General features: G+C 40.5%; 1 pseudogene; it reads right to left on the reverse strand.

Annotated features, from left to right (window-relative positions):
* Nucleotides 1–300: 300 nt before the first annotated feature.
* LOC116898526 lies at nucleotides 301–13617 on the reverse strand (annotated as a pseudogene).
* Nucleotides 13618–20453: the final 6836 nt, after the last annotated feature.

The following is a 20453-nucleotide window of genomic DNA, read 5'->3' on the forward strand; positions in this document are numbered from 1 at the left end:
TTTCCATGGGTCACGGACTCTCCTGAATTAATTGCAGACTGATAGGAACGGTAGCCAATCATTGATCTTCTATGAGCTGGATTATAGGGATCATATTTGTCGTAGTTAAAGATTATTTCTAGTACTAGGCACACCGGCACATGAACGCAGCCCCAGCTACTGAGTTAGCTAAAGAAGGAGGGGTCACTTCTGTCCACAGTACATCCGGGCAACAGAGCTTAAGATGAAGGGTCAGACGGAGACAGGGAGGAAAGAGGGAAGGCAGTGGACTATACATTTGCTCTCTTCCAGGCTTGAAGTCTATCCATGTTTCTTCCTCAGTTCAAAGCACAGCTGCCTCACACCCCTGTGCTCTGGAGTCTTACTCATCTTGAGGGGAAAAAAGAGAATTTCAAAAATTATATCTCTTTTCGTTGCTTTGTTTTCTTTTGTTTTGGGAAGTACTTGGGATTAAACTCAGAGCCTAGCACATGGTTTTTTACCACCTGAGTCAAAATACTCCCCATCCTTCAAGAAATCCTAGTGTGATACAGGTGCAGAGTTCAAAGAAAGCTCCTCTAACCAGTCTCTCTCTTGCTTGCTAGGGTGGAGCTGCTGAAGTATGGACTGTAACATCCTTGGATTTTAGTCCAAAGCCACATTTAGAGACGACAAGTTCATTTAGAGTTTAAGAATAACTTGGATGAATACTCCAGATTTCAGACTGTTTTCTCTAAATTGTTTCTTCTTACCAAGTCTTCTAAGTATTGCAAAGTGACCAAAACTGGTTTGTGCTTCACTGTCGCCAGGCCTTTGGGGAAGATTTTAGTCTCCTTACCAGTGAGATGAGATACGAGCGCCTTCACTCCTGAAACCCAGTGATCAGTATTTGTGACATAGTGTCTGTGAAAGCAAATCTCAGAGGGAATTCTGTCACTTACAACAACATCCACTGGGTACACGGGGAAAACGCACACTGTGGTGAAATACAGGCATCTTTAGAAGGGCTGAGACCAAGGCAAACATTTGAAGACAAAAATGAGGGGAAATTATAACAGATGCTGCAGCATTCGTACAATTGTATGAAATATTCTGAGGATTTGGGGGGTCTGGTAAGCTGTTTTTAAGCACTTAGAAACCACCTTGGGAGGTGAGGAAGAAATGGAGGAGAGAAAGGAGGAGGAGAGGAGGGGGATCATCATCAGAGACATACAGATGAGCCACCACAGTAGGTAATAGGTCACACACTTTAGCTGGAAGACCCCAGGGCAAACTCTTCCTGGCAGTATTCAATTTTTCATGGATTTTCCCCTGAAATAGTGTTTTGCTAGTACTGTTTTTCTTTGTCCTTTGCGATTACCTAATATGGTTACTGGGGCCTGAGCTTGTCTGTCTCCTTCTTCTGTTATGTCAGCCAGGGCCTGGAAAGAAACAGATGGAGAGGGACACAGGCTTTGGGAGAATTTTGTTTGAGGAGTTAATGGTTTCCTTCTCCCCTTTCCCCTTCCCTTTTTCCTTTCCTATTTTCCTTCCTTCCTTCCTCAACAATTAAAGACAAGCTCCCAAACTTCATGCAGTCCTTGGCAAAAGGAAAATAGAAGCAGACCTCTTTTATCCTTGCAACAAATTTAGACCTTGGGATAAGAGAGTAAAAGTAATAATCAAGACTCACTTTGATACTTTAAAGTAAGGTAAGAGATCAGGATTCAAATTTGGGGTCAGATTTGCATAAAGAAATCAATAATGTGTGAACATGTGCCTGGAGCCTTCCTTAGGGTTCTAGACAAGATGGATCTGCAAAGCTCACCAAGTCTGAGTTTGTACCTGTAGCCAAGGATGCTGCCACATATACCCCGGGCATGCACCCTGTGAATGATTAACTAACAACGGGTGCCATGACAAACAAAACATAATAAAACAAACACACAAACAAAATAGCCCACCTGTCAGATACGCTAATAAAATTCTCCTGAGGTTTACCAGAGCAGTAGAAAATGGTACCTATATTCTGCAATCCTGCATCATTCTATTGGTGAAATGGATGCTTAAATGGGTAGTACCATCTCCCAGCAACCTCTAAATTGGCAGGAACATAAAACGACGACAACAATACCACACTCTGTTATTGAGCCATCCAGATTTCTAGTGGGACCGTGTTCTCGGTTCCAGATGTCTTATTGCTACGAGCGTCCCCTATCATTGCCCAGCACTGCTCCCTTCATTCATTTTATTCTGAGCTGCTTAGCAGAATAGAATATCGTTCACATGATCTCGGGGCACAAAACTCAGCTGGCCATCATTTTAATTGCGTAGTTGGAGTTTTGTCCCTGTTCCCTTGCAGTCTCTTCCACAAATGAGAAGATGCACTTTTAGAACCAATTACACGGATGCCCGTTTCAGCATCATTGTCTTCTCCAACAGCTTTGGTACTGTATTTGGAATGAATCAAAAGCTCCAATTTGAAAGACTGTGTGCATGGGCCAGAGGCCTTCCTGCTACATTTTAAATATTCACGCTTTCTACAGACCTTCAGAACTTTATGTAGAACTAAACAAATGTAGGTATTAAAAATATGTTTTCTGGGTGTTTTATGAGATTTAAACAATTGGGAGCATGTATTAATTATTATAAATCACCTCTATTTAGCAATATTTTGCAGAACAAATACAAACTAATTAAAGAAAACAGTCTGCAGCTGTTGGATATAGGATCATTATGAAATTAAGAGAACACTAAGAATTCTAATCAGAAAACTGTCAACAAGGGAAGTAACAAACGTGGGCTGGGAATTTCTTCTGAGCTGGCATTTTCGCAGTGAAAGGAACCCCTAAGATAGCTTAGCCTCCTCCTTTAACTGATCACACTGTTATTTATTGAACAATTAAATACCCTATCACTGGGTTCAGCCCGGTTCCGACACAGATGACCTAGCTTGACAATCCTCTACGCCAGAAGCACATGCTGTCCCATGCTGACTAGTCAGCTGGTCTGACTCCAGGAGCTCTCACAGAGGGGTGACCCGCTGTGCTAATACAAGTCGTAGTCAGACACTTGAGGTGAGGAGTCGTAGAATAAACTCTTCATCTCACGCACATTCTTAACCTCTCTTGCCCCCAAACTCCCACTGAAAGGATTAACTAAAGTATTGAAATATTCTACTCTGAGAGAAAGTAAAAAGAAGTGACATCCTTTCAGTCAAGTCTTTTAAGAAGGGTGAGAAGAAGCAGCCACCTGTTGCTGCTGTCGTAGGCGGACATGAATCTCCTTCAGTCCCCAGTGATCACACCAAAGTTACTTGATCAGAGAAGGAGCTACAGAAGAGACAAAAGGATGGTAGAATAGATACAGGACAAGGCCCCCATCTCGCCCAGCTTTGGAGGGGCTACAGAGAGCTACACTGAACATAATCCGCCACACACAGGCAAAGGTGGTGTAGTAATGTAACACCGCCAGATACTTTGGTTTGAAATTTTCTTTCAAGGACATAATCCACCCAGACAATCCAAACAGAAAGAAGAAGAAAATACATATCGATTGCACATGGATGGGGTGCTTTGGCTAATATTTAGAAACGCTTTCTGACAAAGGTGCAAGGGAAAGAGTGGTCATGATGTACCGTTCCAGATGACATCAGCAAATCGGGGGAGCTGAAAGGAACATGAGCGAGGGTTCTCAGTGGGGAGAGCACTAGAACCTGCATAGCTGCTGGGCTTGGCAGTGAAATGGGTTGGAAAGAATTTTCCAAGCTAGTTGGCCAACAGTGGGTATGAAACTGTTAAATAACCAAGAAAAAAGCAGGTAGGAGAATGGCATAAAGAAAATATAATAATCAACTCTCAAATCGGAGAGGTTTATGCACTTTACATTCACTTTCATAAAATTCCAGGGAGATAGATCATCCAAAGTTGCCACTGCTGGCAGTAATCTTCTGCTTTAATGGGATTTTACGGGAAACTGTTAACACTACTGGGAATTGCTACAGTATTGCTCTCAGAGTATTTTACAATCGTGTCACTTAGCATAGGCATGTCCGGTGAATATTAATAGCCACATTCCAAGGTGTTCATCGGCAGTGACCTTCAAGCTTGCTAAGCACCGTTTGTGAAGCTCAAATTAGAAGGAAGAGATCCAGCCCCCAGGGTCTGATTCCTTCATCATGACCTGGAAGTCAGGAAAATGAAGGGCTATGGAGACCAGAGTCTCTTCTGTGGATTGCTCATCTAATGCTAAATGTATTTAAATCAATCACAACCATCTTCACACTTTGAATATATTTCAGTAATATATTTCCCTCATTGAGAACAGTCACTTTTCTATACAACATGGTCAGTATATAAGTATAGAGACTATTCCTGGAGATTTTACAGCTATAGAAGAAGAAATCAAGAGAGTACAACAGAAATTCTAGAAATAGATTTTCAAATAAATAGAAGCTTTCTATATATCTGTGTTATCAGATATCAGTTAGAAATGGCATATTTAATACCTAGTATTAAAGCATTTTATTATCCATATGGGAACAATTATCCATTTTATTTCATACTCAGAAATAATTAGTACAAACAGCAATATAAGAATATAGGGAAATATTTTAAAATCTTGGTCTAAGAAAAGATTTCTTAACAAGAATGGCTTTTGAAAAGATTTATTTAGTTCTATATTGCATGTATGTCTATATGTCCCAGTGTACGCATTTGTACCACATATATGCAACTACTAACCAGAAGAGGGTGCTACAGTTGGAGTTGCAGATGGTTGTGAGCCATTGAACATGACTGCTGGAGTCCAAACCGTGGGTTTCTGCAAGACCTACAAGTGTTAACTGCTGGGCCATCTCTCCAGCCCCCCAAAAGGATTTATCAAATATAAATCATAAAGGAAAAGATTGGATAAATTTAAATTAAAAAATATCAGCTGGACACAGTTGTACTCACCTACAATCCTAGCACTTAGGAGGCTGAGACGGGAGGATCATAGATTTAAGGATGGCTTGTCTTAAAACAAAACCAAACCCTCTGTATAGAAATATGTGCCACAGAGAATACACTCACAAACATTCATAATTACTATTAGCTTCTACAAGCAAATAAAAAAAATATGTTGAAGCACTATTATAAAATGGGCAAATCCTCTATATAGAGAGTTTATAGAAGGTAAATCTGAATGCCCTGTTAATAAATCTACAAACACACGCTCTCAATCTCAATTGAAGCACAAATGAAAATGGAATATAATATTAAATCTGATCAATATTGGAAGATTTTAAGTTGTTTGGATTTTTGGGTTATTTTGGTTTTGTTTGGTTTGGGAGGTTTTGTTGTTTGTAGTGCTGAGATCTTATACGTTGATGGAAATGAGTAATTAGAGCCCATCCTTGGGAGCCAACAATGCCACCTTGCAAAGTTGCTGATGCCCATATGCAAGGACCAGCAACTGTGGTCCATTTTATACTCCTTAAGGAAATGCTTTCAAATACACAATGACATATACCATTATGATCATTGCATCATCAAAAGGAGCTATAAAAACAGATTACAGTACATTTATATGATGAAATGTCACAGTCTTAAAAATGGATTACATTGGAATATATCAATGTGGATAAATCCTTTAAAAAGTCTGAGTTTAGAAGATGGAGAATTTACATAGTAGGTTATATTTTGTTCTCTCTATGTATTTTTTGTATATACCTATCAGCACATCAATTTATCTATCTTTCACTGTCTTCTCTTTTTTCAGTTCATATGTGAGGTAGATGATCTGCCACTAAGATATATAACTCCTACCCTCTTTTTTCTTGTTGTTTATAATTTAAGGCTATGAGTGTTTTGCCTGCATAGAAATACATATAGGAGGTCAGAAGAAAGCATTAAATGCCTTGGAACAGGGGTTACAGATAGATGTCAACTGTCTTGTAGGTACTGGGAATCAAATCCAGGTTCTCTGGAAGAGCAATCAATGCTCTTAACCACTAAGTCACTTTTGTTGTTATTTTAAAATAGGCTCTCATTAAGTTTTAGCCTCGGCTAGCCTTGAACTTGTAGCAATACTGCCTTGACCTATCAGTATCAATATCTCTTTTTAAAAGACTGTATTTCTGAGAGCAGTTTTAATTTCATGGGCAATATTCAAAGGAAGGTGCAGAGATTTCCAGCACCTACTCATGTAAGATTGGAACTGAAGAGTTCATGGTATACATTGGACAACTGTCTTTTATCAGATTTGCCTTTGCAGATATTTTTTTCTCCGTGACTTAGCTTCTCATTTTCTTTACAGAATGTTTTGCAGGAAAAAAAATCCTTCATTTTAATTGTTATATCTGAAAAGTCACTGTACTACCCTAGGTCACTTAGGCTTCCTCTGATATCACCCAAGAGTGTTGAGGCATTATAATTTACCTTCAGGCTTATGATTTACTTTAAGTTAACAATCCTCTTGGTATTCTCTGAGAGGCCCAAATCCACAGTTTCCTCAGTCGTAATTAATCTCTTGTATGTCTATCCTTTCAACTAAATTCACTTGTATGACTAAAGAAGACTCAATTTGCCCATATTAGGTTTTAGTTACTCAGCAGTATACCTCCCTGTACCACATGATCATGGGAGTAACCACTTCCTCATTTATCTATCATCTCCAAATCACATTGAGAAGGCTAGGCTGACTCCATAACAGGCTTCAAATTGTCAGTTCAGGAGACTAGGCCTAAATCTCTGTTTCCAAGAAGTGCACAAGTCCAAGCAAGTCAAGGCCTCAGAAGCTGCCCCACCACTGGGGCTGAGGCAAGGACAATGGGTCAGCAGCAGTTTCCAAACTCCCTCAGCAACAGTTTCCAGACTTTCTCAGCAACAGTTTCCAACTCCCACCCTCCAACCCCCACTGCCGGGCCCCAGCAATAGTTCTGAAATGTTCCTTGAGATAGAGCAAAGATTAAGATAGAGGTCACCTCAGTTTATGTCCCCGCCCAGAGCTGACCCAGTGCCACAGTTCTGTGTACCCAGATCCTGCCAGGAGAGAGCTGGTCTCCCAGGAGTGATGACATCCCTGAGAGCACTGGTGAGACCACCACTTCTGCTCAGAGGGACCCACCTAGAGCACTCAGGACACAGGAACCAAGGAGCAGTATGGGACAGGATCCTTCCAGTTTCCATCTGCTCCTGGAACTAACACTGTGCCTCAACTCTCCATACACAAATCCCACTGGGCTTACAGGAGGGTCAAGCCACTTTCAGAGACAGCAAGACCAGCTAATACCAGAGGTAACTGGATGGCAAGAGTCAAGTGCAAGAACCTAAGCAACAGAAACCAAGACTATTTGGCATCATAAGAACCCATTTCTCCCATGACAGCAAGTCCAGGATACCCCAACAAACTGGAACTAGCAAGATTATGATTTAAAATCACATAATGATGTTAGAGGACTTAAGAAGGACATAAATAACTCCCTTAAAGTAATACAGGACAACACAGGTAAACAGGTAGAAGCCCTTAAAGAGGAAACACAAAAATCCCTTAAAGAATTATATGAAGGCACAACCAAACAGATGAAGAAATTGAACAAAACCATCCAAGATCTAAAAATGGAACTAGAAACAATAAAGAAAACACAAAGGAAGACAACCGTGGAAATAGAAAACTTAGGGAAGAGATCAGGAGTCATAGATGCAAGCATCACCAACAGACTACAAGAGATAGAAGAGAGAATCTCAGGGACAAAAGATACCATAGAAAACATTGACACAACCATCAAAGCTAATGTAAAACGCCAAAAGTTCCTAACCCAAAACATCCAGGAAATCCAGGACACAATGAGAAGATCAAGCCTAAGGATAATAGATATAGAAGAGAGCAAAGATTCTCAAATAAAAGGGCCAGTAAATATCTTCAACACGATTATAGAAGAAGACTTCCCTAACCTAAAGAAAGAGATGCCCATAAACATACAAGAAGCCTACAGAACTCCAAATAGATTGGATCAGAAAAGGAATTCCATAATAAAACACTAAATGCACAAAACAAAGGCTATTAAAAAGGGCAAGTAACATATTAAGGCAAACCTATCAGAATTATACCAGACTTGTCAACAGAGACTATGAAAGCTAGAAGATCCTGGACAGATGTCGTACAGACCCTAAAAGAGCACAAATGCCAATCCAGACTACTATATCTAGCAAAAATCTCAATCAACATAGATGGAGAAACCAAAATATTCCAGGACAAATTCAAACAGTATCTATCAACTCACCTATAAAAAGACAGAAGCTAACAGATTGGATGCAAACAAGATCCAGCATTTTGCAGCATACAAGAAACACACCCCAATAACAAAGAAAGACACAATCTCAGAGTAAAAGGATGGAAAAAAGTCTTCCAAGCAAATGGTTCCAAAAAACAAGCTGGAGTTGCCATCCTAATATTCAATAAAATAGACTTTCAACCAAAAGTTATTAAGCATGATGAGGAAGGACACTTCATATTCCTCAAAGGGAAAATCCACCAAGAGAAATTCTCAATTATAAACATCTATGCAACAACTCCCTTCACAATAGCCACAGATAATATAAAATATCTTGGGGTAACTCTACCCAAAAAAGTGAAAGATCTTTATGATAAGAACTTCAAGTCACTCAAGAAAGAAATCAAAGAAGATCTCAGAAAATTGGGAGATATCCCATGCTCATGGATTGGCAGAATTAACATAGTAAAAATGGCCATCCTACCAAAGGCAAGCTACAAATTCAATACAATCTCCATCAAAATAACAACACAATTTTTCAAAGACATGTAAAGAGCAATTCTCAAATTCATCTGGAAAGACAAAAAAACCAGAACAGCAAAAACAATTCTTAGCAATAAAAGAATGGCTGGGGGAATCACCACCCCTGACCTCAAGCTCTACTACAGAGCAATAGTGATAAAAAATATGCATTGTATTGGTACAGAGAAAGACAGGTTGATCAATGGAAAAGAATTGAAGACCCAGAAATAAAGCCACACACTTTCACACACTTACACACACTTGCTCTTTGACAAAGAAGCCAAAAATATACAATGGGAAAAAAAGAAAGCATCTTCAGTGAATGGTGCTGGTCTAACTGGCTGTCTATATGTAGAAAAATGAAAATAGACTCATATATGTCACCATGCAAAAAGCTCAAGTCCAAGTGGATCAAGGACCTCAACATAAAACTGATCTGGTATTGGGTGGAAGGAAAAGGACTGAAGCCCTGAGGGCCAGCAGAAAGAATGGAAACAGGTGACCTAGGGAGGAAGGAGGTTGGGAGAATGGCTCTAGAATGTACCAGAGACCTGGGAAGTGAGAGATCCTCAGGATTCAAGGGGGTGTGGGGAGACCCTAGATGAAATGCTCTACAGTGGGGAGAGGGAACCCAACTCCAGCAGAAAGATAGGACATAAAGTGAGGGAAGGGGTTGCTATCCCACAGTCAAAGCTCTGAACCATAATTCTGAAAGAAATGCAAGGATGGAAATGGAGAGGAGTCTGAGATAAAGAAGGTCCAGCAACAGGCCCAAAGTGGGAACCAGCTCCAGGGGAGGCCCCACAACCTAACAGCTTTACTCAGGCTATGGAGCATTCACCTAAAGGGACCTACCATGACTGCCCTCCAAAAGACCCAACAAGCAGCCGAAAGAGTCAGATGCAGACACATGCACTCAATCAGTGAACAGAAGCGGCTAACCCCTCTGGTTGAATTAGGGAAAAGCTGGAGGAAGCTGAGGAGGAGGCAACCCTGTAGGAGGACCAGCAGTCTCAATTAACCTGGATCCCCAAGATCTCTCAGACACTGAATCACCAACCAGACAGCATACACCAGCTGAGATGGGGCCTCCAACACATGTACAGCAGAGGACTCCCGGGTTCAATCAAAGAAGATGCACCTAACCCTCAAGAGACTGGAGGCCCCAGGAAGATCAGAGGTCTGGTAGGGTGGGTGGGGTTGGGACATCCTTGTGTAGACAGGAGGAGAGCGATGAGGAGGTATGGGATGTGGAACTGTAGTCTTCTTTCAACTAACCCAAAAGAAGATAAACACACAAACATAATTCCACCTCTAACAACAAAGATAATAAGGAAAAACAAATCGTTGGTCCCTAATATCTCTCAACATCAATGGACTCAATTCCCCAGTAAAAAGACATAGACTAACAGACTAGATACAAAAACAGGACCCAGCATTTTCCTGCATACAGGAAACACACCCCAGTGACAAAGACAGCCAATTCCTCAGAGTAAAAGATTGGGAAAAATTTTTTCCAAGTAAATGATCCCAAGAAACAAGCTGGAGTCGACTTGAAGTATACCAAATAAAATGGACTTTCAACCAAAAGTTATCAAAAAAGATAAGGAAGAATACTTCATACTCGTCAAAAGAAATATCTACCAAGATGACTCTCAATTCTGAACATCTATGTTTCAAATGCAAGGGCATCCACATTCAGAAAAGAAACTTTATTAGACCTCAAAGCACACATTACACCTCACATAATGATAGAGGGAGACTTTAACACTCAACTCTCATCAATCACGGAACCAGAAACTAAACAGAGACACAGTGAAACTAAGAGAAGTTATGAACCAAATGGATTTAGCATATATCTATAGAACATTTCACCCTAAAACAAAAGAATATACCTTCTTCTCAGTGCCTCATGGTACCTTCTCGAAAATTGACTATTTAATTGGACACAAAACAGGCCTCAATGGATACAAGAAGATGGAAATGATCCCATCCACCCTAGCAGATCACCATAGACTAAGGCTGGTCTTCAATAATCACAAAAACAACAGAAAGCCCACATACACTTGGAAGCTGAACAATACTCTACTCAATGATAACTTTGTCAAGAAAGAAATGAGGAAAGACATTAAAGATGTTTTAGAATTTAATGAAAATGAAGGCACAACATACCCAAACTTATGGGACACAGTGTAAGCAATGCTAATAGGAAAACTCATAGCTCTGAGTGGCTCCAAAAAGAAACTGGAGAGAGCATACACTAGCAGCTTGACAGCACACCTGAAAGGTCTAGAATAAAAAGAAGCAAATGCACCCAAGAGGAGTAGAAGGCAAGAAATAATTAAACTCAGGGCTGAAACCAACCAAGTAGAAACAAAAAGAACTATACAATGAATCAACAAAACCAGGAGCTGGTTCTTTGAGAAAATTGACCAGACAGATACACCCTTAGCCAGACTAACCAGAGGGCACAGAGAGTGTATTCAAATTAGCAAAATCAGAAATGAAAAGGGAGACATAACAAACTGAGGAAATTTTAAAAACATCATCAGATCCTACTACAAAAGCCTATATTCAAGAAAACTGGAAAATCTGGAAGAAATGGGGAATTCTCTAGACAGATACTAGATACCAAAGATAATCAGGATCAGAAAACCATCTATACAGTCCCACAACCCCTAAAGAAATAGAAGCAGTCATTAAAAGTCTCCCAACCAAAAAATGCCCAGGACCAGGTGGGTACAGTGCAAAATTCTACCAGACCTTCATAGAAGACCTAATACCAGTACTGTCCAAACTATTCCCCAAAATAGAAACAGAAAGAACACTATTCAATTCGTTCTATGAAGCCACAACTACACTTATACCTAAACCACACAAAGAAAGAAAACTTTAGACCAATTTTCCTTATGAATATCGATGCCAAAATACTCAATAAAATTCTCTCAAACAGAATCCAAGAACACATCAAAATGATCATCCATCATGATCAAGTAGGCTTTATCCCAGGGATGTAGGGATGGATCAATATATGGAAATCCATCAATGTAATCCACTATACAAACAAACTCAAAGAAAAACACCACATGATCATCTCATTAGATGCTGAGAAAGCATTTGACAAAATTCAACACCCTTTCATGGTAAAAGTCTTGGAAAGATCAGGAATTCAGGGCCCATACCTAAACATAGTAAAAGCCATATACAGCAAACCAGTAGCCAACATCAAACTAAATGGAGAGAAACTTGAAGCAATCTCACTAAAATCAGGGACTAGACAAGGCAGCCCACTCTCTCCCTACCTATTCAATATAGTACTCCAAGTCCTTCGCAAAGCAAACAGACAACAAAAGGAGGTCAAAGGGATACAAATTGGGAAGGAAGAAGTCAAAATATCACTATTTGCTGATGATATAATAGTATACTTAAGTGACCCCAAAAATCCCGCCAGAGAACTCCTAAACCTGATAAACACCTTCAGCTGGATCATCTCTGGCACCCTGTGGGTGGGATCTCTGGGATTAGCAAGTACAGCAGGACTTTCCTTCCATATTTGTCATTAACTATGCTGGGCAAGGAACTGATGTCTTCTGATATGATTATCTGTTCCACAAGCCTAGTATCATCAATACAATCAAACGCTTCCAGCAGAACTAAGTGAGAGTAGTGTCCATTAGCAACTGTCTCCATGTATGTCTTCATTGTTTTCATGATCATTTTCCTGTCCTTGGGTGTATCATGCCTCAAGCAGTGCACGGCTACTCTGGCACCATAGTGTGTGTTGCCAGGTATACCACTGCTTCCCAGATGGTTTCATTTCATTCCGATTGAAGTTTTGGGGGGTATATGGGTTAAACAGTCCAGGAATACTTTATGAACCAGTGAGTGCTTAATCACAGCTCCCTTTCGGGCCATGGGAGTCAGAATCTGCTTCATTTCATCCAGGATAAGCTCTAGCTTCCCAGGCTGCAACTCTTAGCACCATTTCCAGAGATGGGTGATCTGCTGACTTGTTCCCATAGAGCTCCTCTGTCAGCATGTTCCTCTGTTCCAAAATGGCTTTGTCGTTGTATGCACACTCCACAATGGCCGATGCTTCTGAATGCTGCAGCATCTTCCTCACATGATCTTTAAAACTTCTGATTATCTCCACAACCTGTGGTTTACTTCCATACATGAGAAATTTCTTAACGATATTCCTGGAATATTTGGCTTTACTTAATTCAACAAGTCACCTTGCAATTCTTCAAAAGCCTGTTTCCTCTGCTCCTCACGCCCTTACTGAATGAGGCACTGGATCACTTGAGCTGAGAGTCATGTGCAAAGGCAATAGTTTTAATTCTCCCTTGAATCAACTTCTGCAAATCACTCATGAGCTTCGCCCCTTTTTTCTTTGTCACAGTCTTTTCTTCCCAAATGTGCTTTGCTCAAACCACGATGTCGTCGTTGGTCTTATCACCGAGCTGCCTGCTCTGCTTCAACTCTTAAATCTTCTTTTTGAAGTCATCCCACTTGTGTTTCTTGGCTGCTGATTCATCACTTTTACCATCTGGCTGCAATTTCCTCTTCTTGTTGAGTTTATTTGCCTTCTGGAATTTGTCCTTTGGTCCTTTGCCCCACTGTGGCTTGTTCTTGAACTTCTTCACACGCTTCTTGTCAGGTTCTGTGGTACCTTTCTCAAAACTCTTAGGTGTGACTTTAGGTCCGCCTTCCTTAGCAGCTTTCCTTGGGAATGTACTTGAAGAACTAGACTCACTGTTTTTATGAAACCTAATCTTTGCATGTGATGTCTCTTGACTCTTTCCTGTCATTTTTTTCCTTCCCTTTGACTTCCATTGCAGCAGTTCGCACACATGGGGAAGATGCTCACAAACTCGACCCATTCTTATCTCCTGTACAAAGATCAAGTCCAAGTGGATCAAGGACCTCCATATACAGATACACTGAAACTAATAGAAGAGAAAATGGGGAAGAGTCTCAAACACATGGGCACAGGGGAAAATTTCCCAAACATAACACCAATAGCTTATGCTATACGATCAAGAATCTACTAAACGGGACCTCATAAAATTGCAAAGCAAAGGACACTGTCAATAGGATAAAATGGCAACCAACAAATTGGGGAAAGGTCTTAACCAATCCTACATCCCATAGAGGGTTAATATCCAATGTATACAAAGAACTCAAGAAGTTAGACTCCAGAGAACCAAATAACACTATTAAAAATGGGCTACAGAGCTAAACAAAAAATTCTCAACTGAGGAACTTCAAATGTCTGAGAAGCATCTAAAGAAATGTTCAATATCCTTAGTCATCAGGGAAATGCAAATCATAACAACCCTAAGATTCCACCTCATATCAGTCAGAATAGCTACGATCAACAGCTCAGGAAACAACAGATGCTGTAGAGGATGTGAAGAAAGAGGAATACTCCTCTATTGTTGGTGGGATTGCAAACTGGTACAACCACTCTGGAAATCAATCTGGAGGTTCCACTCCTGGGCATATACTCAAAAGATGCTCCAACATATAACAAAGACACATGCTCCACTATATTTTAGCAGCCTTATTTATAACAGCCAGAAGCTGGAAAGAACCCAGATGTCCTTCAACAGAGGAATGGATACAGAAAATGTGGTACATCTACACAATGGAGTACTACTCAGCTATTAAAAACAATGACTTCATGAAATTCTTAGGTAAACAGATGGAACTAGAAAATATCATCCTGAGTGAGGTAACCAAATTACAAAAGAACACATATGGTATGCACTCACTGATAAGTGGATGTTAGCCCAAAAGCTCAGAATACCCAAGATACAATTCACAGACCACATGAAAATCAAGAAAAAGGATGACCAATGTGCAGATACGTAAGTCCTTCTTAGAATGGGGAACAAAAATACTCATAGGAGGAGACATGGAGACAAAACATTGAGCATCAACTGAAGGAAAGGCCATCCAGAAACTGCCCCACCTGAGGATCCATCCCATATACAGGCACCAAACCCAGACAATATTGTGGATGCCAAGAAGTTCACACTGACAGGAGCCTGATATAGTTTTCTCCTGAGAAGCTCTGCCAGAGCCTGACAAATACAGAGGCAGATGCTTACAATCAACCATTGAACTGAGAACACGGTCCTTAATGGACAAGTTAGAGAAAGGACTGAAGGAGCTGAAGGGATTTGCAACCCCATAAGAAGAACAACAATATCAACCACCTGGATGATGCCCCGCCTCCCAGAGCTGCCAGGGACTAAACCACCATCCCAAGCGTACACAGGGATAGACCTATGGCTCCAACTGCATATGTAGCAGAGGATGTCTTTGTCGGGCATCAGTGGGAGGAGAGGCCCTTAGATATATCAAAGCTTGATAACCCAGTGTAGGGGAATGTTAGGGCAGGGAGGTGAGAAGGATTGGGTGGATGGGTGTGAGAGAACTTTCATAGAAGCAGGGGGAGAAAGTGGGTTTTAAGGGGGGAAACCAGGAAAAGGGATGACATTTGAAATGAAAATAAAAAATATCCAATAAAAGAAAAAAAGTTAAAAAAAAATAAAAACAGATAGAGGTGACCTACCCCTTCGCAGAGTTCCCCTAAATTGAGTCTGCAAGCTCACTTCGTGGTCTCCATCTTTGTAGATGGTAGACCCCAGCGTGCTGGACTTCTGCACAATAAAACACTCTATTTTACATACTATTTGGGTCTGGATTATCATTCTGTGGTAAATACGAGTGCATCATGCCCGTATGTATTCAACGTTTATATTGCTTTCTGAGATGGAACTGAACCATTGTTTCTATGAACACCAATACATCATTATGTTAAGAAAAATAAATTTAGACAAGTACCTGAAGAATAAACAAACTGTGACATGAACATTTGACACACATTTTTGTTGTTGTTTAGTGTTAGGTGGGAAGTCATAATAGGAAGACCTTGAAACAGTGCATCTGGAGTCAGAAATGGGCAATAAATGCATGCACACTAGTGTTTGACTACTTCCCCTGTTCAATACCATCTAAGAACTCTTGCCTAGAGAATGTTGCCGTCCACAGCTGTGGTCTGTCCACACCAGCAGTGTAGTCAAGACAATCATGCCTAGAGCCACATGCTCCAGGTGATTTTAGATTTTCTCAAACTGATATTAATACTAACCATCAAAACACGAAAATAGTAAATTTTAAACTAGAAAATAAAGGTGCCCACTACCCAAAGATTATACATGGTCTGACCCTGGGCTCCAACCTCATAGGTAGCAATGAATAGCCTAGTAAGATCACCAGTGGAAGGGGAAGCCCTTGGTCCTGCCAAGACTGAACCCCTAGTGAACGTGATTGTTGGGGGGAGGGCGGTAATGGGGGGAGGATGGGGAGGGGAACATTTATAGAGAAGGGGAGGGGTTAGGGGGATGTTGGCCTGGAAACCGGGAAAGGGAATAACATTTGAAATGTAAATAAGAAATACCCAATTTAATAAAGATGGGGGGGAGGGGAATAAAGGTGCTCCAAAACCATACAATAGAAAAAAAAAAGGAAGCATCTTTAACAAATGGTGCTGGTCTAAATGGATGCCTACCTGTAGAAGGATGCAAATAGATCCATTTATATCATCCTGCCCACCCCCAGAGACACACTTTCCCCAACAAGGCCACACCTACTCCAATAAAGCCACACCTCTCAATAATTCCACTCCCTGATAAGCAAGCATGCTAATACAAGAGCCTCTGGGAGCCGTTCTTATTCAACCGCACACTCGACATTTGGTTAATACAAAAGTCTAAAAAAAAGATCAACTCTTATCTTAAGTTTTTCTTTTTGTTCTCATTTTCTGACACATTTAAGCATTTTATTTTCAGTCTGATCTCCTTCCATGTTAGTTGGAATATTTCCTCTAATGGCGTAGACAGCAAGCTGAGTAGAGACCAGTCTGGTTCAGTATTGACTGAGCAGATGGATAAGGAAGCCAGCACTTGCTCTCATCGTTCCCAGGAGAGGGCTTAGAGGAAATTAATTCAAGCAGAAGTAATGTCAGCATCCTGAGATGAACCTTCTCCACAAATGTACAATCGCCCAGAATTGATGTTGGGAAGATAACACCGACTCAGCTCCGTGTGAGAGCAAATCTTCAGTGAACAAGCTCACACCTGTTCCGGGGCGGAGGGCAGAGGCACAGATACCAGAGTGGGGAGGGATGGAACATGGGACATACTTAAGCCAGTTAAGGAAAATAAAAATAGTCTCAGAATCATCATTCATCAAATGCTATCCTCAATACTTAAGGAATCTCTGGGACAGTAAAAATGGAAACACAGCTCATCTTGAAATGTCCTTGACTATTTAGTAGTGAAGTCTATTTACAGAACTTTCTGAACTTGGACCGGCTGTGTGGGAAGAGCTACCCTTATCTAGCTTCCTAGGAGAGAATTAATGACCAGCGAAATCAAACCAGAGCTGAAAGCAGCCACACTCTTCATCCCTGTTTAGGATTAGAGAGATCGAGCATGGCAAAGAAGCACGGCCCTTTCTTCAAAGCCAGAGGAGAGTATTTAGAACTCAGGTCTGGGACTCTTGAGTTCTGGATTCCAAATGTACAGCACCGTTGGGCGATTTTTATCCCTCACAAGCATGCGCCTTCCTCTGGATTTTCCTTTAAGCCTTTCTTTCTCTGTATTTGTTAGTACATCTGTTCAATAACTTCATATTAAGCATTTGCTATGTCCAAAGCACTGCGTAGTACTCACCTTCACAAATCCTTGGATACTTAACATCTGGGGGCGTGGCTGTAGCAGTCTGCCGTTCTGTTTCTGTTGAAAGAGAGTGAGCCTCTGCATATTACATCAGTTCCATATGAACCGATTCAATGGGGATTAGGGACGCACGTGAATTTCAAGTCAATATATTTGGAACAACACTCTGAGGCTCGCTCTTGTGAACTTTGCTGTATATCAGGGTCTCCCAATGTTCTTTGTTTTCAAATCTCAGCGTTGCCAAGTATCCATTTCTCCTCTGTTCTTATCTCCTCTGAGGAAAGATTTCAGCCAGGAAACACACTCTATAGCTTGGAGTGAGAATACCTGAGGGTCCAAAGCATACCATTGGTGGGTTCTGTAGTTTGGATTTTCAAAGGATTCTTTCTGTGTATTTTTGAGGTGAGTTAACTGACCTTTTTGCCCTTCCAAATCATGCTGGCAGGATCTCCTTTCAGGGTCTCAGGATTCTTTCAAAAGTCTCAAAACAGGGATCAAACCTCAATGTAAATATATTTTATAAGCAAGGAACCAACCACATTATAATTCTCATATTTTAGCATGACATTGATATTTTCAAATTTTTAAAAACTCTCTCCTTCCCTCCCTCAGTTCCTCCCTCTCTCCCCCTCTCTATTTCTTATACAAAGACACTATCTATCTTGAATTTAGGGCTTATTGTTTTTATTAATGATACTTTACACCTAGACTTGTACAACCTCCTGGTGTTGTGATGCAATAGTGTTAAAACAAAACCAGAAACCTCATACTGTGTAAAACAAGTTGATGACTTTGGATTTGGCCATATGCATAGCAACCCTGAGGTACATGAGTGGCCTGTGGTCTACAAAGTTGGACATGCCTGTGAATGAAACACTAATACTAAATAATAAAACCATGTGTTATATATTCAAGTTTACACACAGATATACTTCTACTATTGACCTTTACTCTTTTAATGTGAGTCTCAGCTATGCTTTTATTCAATTTTTGCTCCTTGCAATTATTACACTGAATTAGTTTTATCAATGGTTCACATTTTCAGTGGTTTTTGTTGCTGTCCATTGTGTATTCACCTTGGATACATCAAAATCTTTCACCAAATTCTATAATGCATATTTTATGCTCCCATGATTGAGCATCCATAATTCATATACTTGAGTCTGGAATTAAAAGGCTGTGAGACAGACAGACAGACAGACAGGTATTATTTCACCTCCACTAAATATTGTCAAATTGACCTACAAAGCTTTTATACTTTAAAAGTATCTTCCCCAAAGCAACAGGTGAAAGTTCCTAACTTTAATTTCCTTGAAGTGATATGGAAATTCTGTTTGGCAAAACCTAGCTATCAAGTCATAATAAATAGCAATCTTAGTATACCAAATACTGCCCTGGGCTTCCCTGATCAACTTGGAGCCCAGAAGTTTAGGGCTGCTGAGGTATTTAAAGGATGGCAATTTGGTCTTTTAAATCCCAGAATCACTCTACAAATACACAAAATGTGAATGCAGTGATGGTAGTCGAGTCTACCAGAATGCCTTTGTACAACGGCTTTTGCAATGAATTTTGACTAAGAAAAGTAGGCCCAGAATTGAAAATGCCAGTTCTGTGTATTAGACATTAAAGTTAATGGTTAGAATAAATCTAACCAAATGCATTTTTTAAGTCAGAGTAGAAGGGATTAAAGCTATTGATGGGTGAAAGCAGAAGAATGATTCAATTTGTGTTGAGTGGGACTTCAAGGCTGACGGGCTGCAGCCTAGGAAAGGTAAAATTTAATAGCATGGTTAATTCTCCCCTATTAAAATTAATGTGCATTTCTGAAGGCTGCCCATTGTTTGTGTAAGTCACAGCACAAAGTCAGCTCTCAGCTTCCTGAGAGAACAAGAGTAATCCTTTTGCTTATTCCTTTATTCTCTCTCTCTTGAAAAAATTATATTAGTAGAGAAGAAACATGATGAAGGTAAGTCCACTCATATAAAAAGATTTGCTCTGCATAGCTTCTGTCTATGGGTTTAAAACAACAACAACAAAGGTTTCCAGTGTGAGGGGAAAATGAAGTGAAATCAAACATGGGAATTGATCACTCTGAGCTCAAGTCTCTTCATTCTGCACTCCCTGATACATCTTCCCTATGGTTGTTTTAGCCTTACAGCCCTCAGATGGTCTCCATACATGGGTGATGGCAGACCTCAGCCTTGAAATGAGAGAAAAGTGCAAGAACAGACAGGCCTCTCAGAAGAGAAATTTGCAGGAAAACAAAAGGCATGTATAGAGAGCTGAACAATGATTGGACTAAGTGAAGGGATAGTTGAAAAGTTTCCACTTCTCAAGAGAGCTTGAGAATTTCCCAGGCCCCATTTCCTGAGCACTCAGATTTAAAATTCTGTCTCTGTGTAAGCCTTTTCAGTTTCTGTTTGCTTAAGAAAAGAGGAAATCTAAGGCCCAGAAATCACACTGTCACACTGTAGGCCAGCAGGTGCTAAGGGACTGCCTGCTATTTACTTAGACGTGTTGGGTTACCCTTTCCAATCCCAAACTCAGCATTGCTTTTTCTAGAAGATTATTGAAATGGGACTTGTGAAATACACAGTCCATTTCAACAAACAGCAATCCAATTCTTTTCCCTTACACATCCCAGGGAAGGGGGGAAATGCATGGTGCAAGTTGAGACACACAGGTGAAGGGCACTGGAGCTACAAGGGCCCTACCTGGCAAAGGACACCAAGGAGAATCTCAGTACAAACTTGGGATGTGTCAGAAGACACACCTTGGAAGAGCATTGTCTGTTCATTTGAAGGACTGCAGCGTGAAGCAGCGTATGTATACTTGTTCTTGACGACACATGTCTCATTAACACCTGAGAAAAGGATCTTGCCAGTCCATTTTGCCTTCTTCCAGACCTCCAGAATCTCGACTTCCTGTTAAAGAAGCCCAGTGTCTTTAAATTTCAAAACAGAAAA

The sequence above is a fragment of the Rattus rattus genome, chromosome 4, assembly GCF_011064425.1.
Source record: "Rattus rattus isolate New Zealand chromosome 4, Rrattus_CSIRO_v1, whole genome shotgun sequence".
Taxonomy (NCBI): Eukaryota; Metazoa; Chordata; class Mammalia; order Rodentia; family Muridae; genus Rattus; species Rattus rattus.